Source organism: Spermophilus citellus, assembly GCF_964194105.1.
Source record: "Spermophilus citellus genome assembly, chromosome: 15".
NCBI lineage: Eukaryota > Metazoa > Chordata > Mammalia > Rodentia > Sciuridae > Spermophilus > Spermophilus citellus.
The window spans coordinates 93,230,708-93,235,523 of NC_138195.1; the positions used below are offsets into that span (position 1 = coordinate 93,230,708).

The following is a 4,816-nucleotide window of genomic DNA, read 5'->3' on the forward strand; positions in this document are numbered from 1 at the left end:
AGGATACATATCCACTGAAAAACTTAATATGTCAAACGCTTCTCAGGTGGGGGAAATGAGGCAGATTCTGGAATGGTTGCTAGGGAATCTCACTGCTCGAGCCATCAGTCAAACTAGGGTCAGGTTGAAGCCCAGGCTGAATCCCCTCACCCGCAGTGTGCCCCAGCCTGCTCTCTCCCAATTGGAGGAAAGAGTGCCATATGTAATCGCAAACTGGGGACACGGTTTGGAAGACAAGCTCCGAGGGTCCAGAGCATTTTTGTGGGTATTGCAAATGACTGAGAGAGCTGAGCTCTCTCCAGACTTTGAAAGTTGATCCAAGTTAGTCTCTTGCAGCCAAGTGGAGTCCTGCAGACCAGCTGTCAGCATGAGTGACCACTACCTCCCTTAGAGCCCCACACAGCAGAGGAGGAGGAGGCAGACTGCAGGGGTGTCGCGTCTACCCGCCAGCAGGAATGATGACAACAACAGGATTCTTCTTTAACACGCTTTATTGGGAGCATCCATTAGGTATAGATGAGAGGAAAGACCCCGAGCCCGAAAAAACCACCCCTTATATACTTCAACTGCAGCCCTGCTCGTACACCATTGGACAAAGAGCGCATAGCAACACAGCAGCAGCCAATAGAATGATAGACCCAGCACTTGCACACAAGGCAAGAGACACCCAGTTCCAGCTTGTGCAAAACAACAAGCACTTCTTGAAAACAGTTTGTTCCAGGAGCTGGACAATTGATACATTTCATTCTAGGGAGTGGCTGAAAACAAAGAACTGGGTCTCCGCCCAAGAATTAGGCTCACACCCACACAAGGCAGCACAGCAAAATAGCTCACCACAGTTCCCCCTTTTTAGTTTTGTTCGAGCCATTTGAAATTCTCCCAATCCAGGAAGTGTCCTCATGATGACCCCTCCGATCAAGGGTGGCATTCAAAGGCCAAACAAGGAAGTCACCTTTCTGAGTGCAATGGGCAACATTTACCCTTCAGAGTGCAAAGGCTGTCTTCCTAAGACATGGAAGCCTTCCAAGGTGCAATGACAACAAGGTCACTTGGTGTGCAAAGGCCATCCACATCAAAACAGGGGTTTTAGGATTTTGCCAAGCTGGCTAGCCAAATTTGTGGGGAGGCCCCAGGTTCCAGTGCAGCAAGCGCCTGAACTACCTTGACTCTATCACTCTGCTGCGTGCGTCGCATACGACAAATCATCCAAAGGCATAAGACAAGGCCACAAAGAAGCATAGCACTAAATAACCCAACCCCTACCCACTCTTTAAAGTAGGAAAATATAGAAGAAGCCCAGGAGGTGAAGTCTGCAACAGAAAGAGGTTCCACACGTGTTCCATTTAAGTTGGCAATCTGAGACAGCAGTTCTTGAGTGAGTCGCTCTCCTTCCTGGGTCCAGTTTCCCTGTAAAAATCTAGACAATCTATTACTCTGTTCCACGGAAGCAATCATATTGTAATATAAAGGAGTAACACACACATACTTATAATGAGATACACATCCTAACTGAGTAATTTTATAAACTTCCTCTACTTGTTCTTGTATTATATCTACTCTTTGATTAAGCAAGTAAATACCAGCAGTAAGATGTCTATTGATTTCTTCCACTGTAGTTAAGGCTTTAGCTGTTTGATCTACTACACTATTAATGACTTGAGCTGTTTGTACCTGAGAGGCCATAGCTATGGCTGCAGTGGTAGCTGCTGCGGCAGACGCCACAATAGCTGTAACCACAGCAGCTGTAATGCCGAAATCTCTCCTTTCCCTGACCAACTGTACCAGGGGAAAAGAATTAGGATCGGCCTTAACTGGCATGGGCACAAAGGTCAGAACCTTTACCACCAAAGCCAATGACAAGGAAGTATTCCAACACTGGGTTAAATAACACTCTTTTACAGTACAATTAACTATAGTAGAATTGTCAGTATGATTAACACATTGTTCATACACTAACTGCTTCACTAGGGGCATCGCCTGCTCCGTATCCCCCAAAATTTTTGAAGCTGCTTGAAGCATTCAGGCGACAAAATCTGAAAATGGCTCAGTAGGGCCTTGTATGATTTTTGTAAGATTCCCTGTTGTTTCACCTCTATTGGGGAGAGCCTTCCAGGCACGTAAGGCCAAAATATTAATTTGTTGATATACTACTAATGGATAAACATTTTGATTTTGGGCCCACTGACCTGTCCCGGTCAGCATCTCCACATCCCAGGCTTGTTGACCATCAGCCGCATTCGCATGAGCCTGTTGTATAGCGGCATCCAAGTATAATGATTTAAAATCAAGATATTGTCCCATGGAGAGACAAGCCTTTGCTAAATGATACCAATCCATTGGTGCCATAGCATTAAGATATAAGCGTTCAAGCAATGCAATTGTAAAAGATGCTGTGACACCATTAGTCCTGACAGATTCAGCTATGTCTTTAACTAATTTATAAGGAATGGGCTCAAAATATCTCTGTCCCTGTGCATCCTCAAAGACAGGATATGCACCAACAGGATATGCACCCTCCTCCTCCAGCTTCTTCCAAGTACTGCGTTTTATGAAGCCACAAGCTCCGCCTGGAGCAGTGGGTGGAGACCCTTTATGTGGCAACAGTTGTTTAGCTACAGAATACGCCGGAGGCTTCGGAGGAAGAAGGGCGGCGGCCATTGCCGCGTCATAGCGGCCATGCTCATATTCAGCCACCATTTTCTCTAAGCTTTGTTCTTCTTCTGGGGTAAAGCCTTCTGACTCGCCTTCCGACTCAGACTCATCTGAATCAACTATCTTCACTTTACGGAAGGCAGATAAATCTGGATAGAGTTTCGGGCGTGCTCCTAACGCTGGAGTCACGTCCTTTTGTTCCTTGAGTGCACTTTCACTTAACTTTGCATTAGATCCCCTTTTTTGTTTTGTTTCATGTCTTTCTTGCTTAGATTCCTCTGACTCTGACCCAGTATCCTGATGCTCCACCAAAATCTCCTGTCCCCTTTTAGTGGTTTCAGGAAAACAGACTGATATTGACCCATGATAGAGCACTATACTAAGCCAGAGCCACCGGATCAGGGGATTACTTACCGGCGCCACCGCTCCGCGTGTAAAGTTCTGAATCCTCCCGCAAAATATCGGGGGTCCCCTCGTAGCCGACAGATGACAATTCCCGGGATTTCGGCACCACTTGTCGCGTCTACCCGCCAGCAGGAATGACGACAACAACAGGATTCTTCTTTAACACGCTTTATTGGGAGCATCCATTAGGTATAGATGAGAGGAAAGACCCCGAGCCCGAAAAAACCACCCCTTATATACTTCAACTGCAGCCCTGCTTGTACACCATTGGACAAAGAGCGCATAGCAACACAGCAGCAGCCAATAGAATGATAGACCCAGCACTTGCACACAAGGCAAGAGACACCCAGTTCCAGCTTGTGCAAAACAACAAGCACTTCTTGAAAACAGTTTGTTCCAGGAGCTGGACAATTGATACATTCCATTCTAGGGAGTGGCTGAAAACAAAGAACTGGGTCTCCGCCCAAGAATTAGGCTCATGCCCACACAAGGCAGCACAGCAAAATAGCTCACCACACAGGGGCAGGTCCAGAGTCACTTTCTGTGGTTGTAGAATGGAAGAAGTGGAAGGCCCTGTTTCCTTGATGGCTGACTGCTGGGGCCACGCAGCTTCCAGAGACTACTCATATCCCTCATGTGGCCCCTCAGTCTTGAAGCCAGGGACCACGCATGGAATCCTGATTCCTGCTTCAACTGCCCACGGCTGGATTCTCTGCTTTAAAGGGCTCACATAGCTGGTGTAGGCCAGTGAGACAACTTCACATCTTAAGGTGTTGCCTGAATAATCAGGGGATCTTGGGGGAGCATCTTTAGAATTTTATGGCCACCACAGTGTTAGAAAGGCCAGTCTGGTCATTGCATGGATAACTCACTGAGAGGGATGAACAACAGAGACTGATGAAAACCCACTGCAAGAATTCTGAAAGAAGCCAGTGGCCTGGCTGTAGGAGTGTGCTCCAGCTAGAGGAGAGGGGAAGCGTGTGGCACAGAGTTAAGGAGCTTTGCGAGCTGAATAGTGGGAGCCAGGTGGGGACAGTCAGGGAGGGTTCTGGATACTTCCTTGACAGGTGAGTGAATGATGTTGCCCTTGGTGAAGATGCTCTGGAGAAAAAAGGCTTGGGGAGTGGAAGACAATGGAGTCAGTGTGGCACATGCTGAGTTCCAGAAGACAGCCACATGGGTGGTGGGAGTTGGCTAGTTGGGGCAGGGTCTTCACTGGGGTGATTTGGCAATGTCTGAGGACGTTCTGAGTTGTCACAGTGCAGAGGGTATTTATCACCTATATATAGTGGGTGGAGACGAGGGACACAAAATCCTACAAAGCACAAGACAGCACAGATCATCCCACCCAACAGGTGAGTAGTGCCATGGCGGAGAAACCCTGGACCAATGTCTAGAAGTTGCTGCCTCGGAGGAAGCAGGGAAGGCCCAGATGGAGCCCTGCAGCTCTCCAGCTTAGAACCAGCAGCCGGGCTTAGCGCCAGAGAAGCCAGGGAAGGGTCCAGGGCCCACCACAGGACGGAGCTGAGAAGAAGGTGAAGAAGGGGTGCTGATTCTAGCACGTCTTGAGAGCTGCCCAGTCAAGCAAGGAGAGGGAGCCACCACTGGATTTAGGGTGGCAGAGGCCACCAAGGCTGAGCCAGAGCAGTTTCATTCATGGCATGTGGCTGCTCTGGTAGAGTGAGGAGTCTCTTGAGAGGAAGACAGGGGCAGCTGCTGGAGGAGAGCCTTCTAGAAGTCAGAATGCTGAAAAGAAGCC

The 4,816-nt window shown here is 48.3% G+C and overlaps 1 long non-coding RNA gene across 1 annotated transcript; it reads right to left on the reverse strand.

Moving 5' to 3' along the window:
• Nucleotides 1–473: 473 nt before the first annotated feature.
• Nucleotides 474–3,559, reverse strand: LOC308634301. The gene is made up of 2 exons (XR_014018993.1): nt 3,067–3,559; nt 474–1,417 (listed from the first exon to the last, which is right to left on the reverse strand). It is a non-coding gene; the product is annotated as an uncharacterized lncRNA (long non-coding RNA).
• Nucleotides 3,560–4,816: the final 1,257 nt, after the last annotated feature.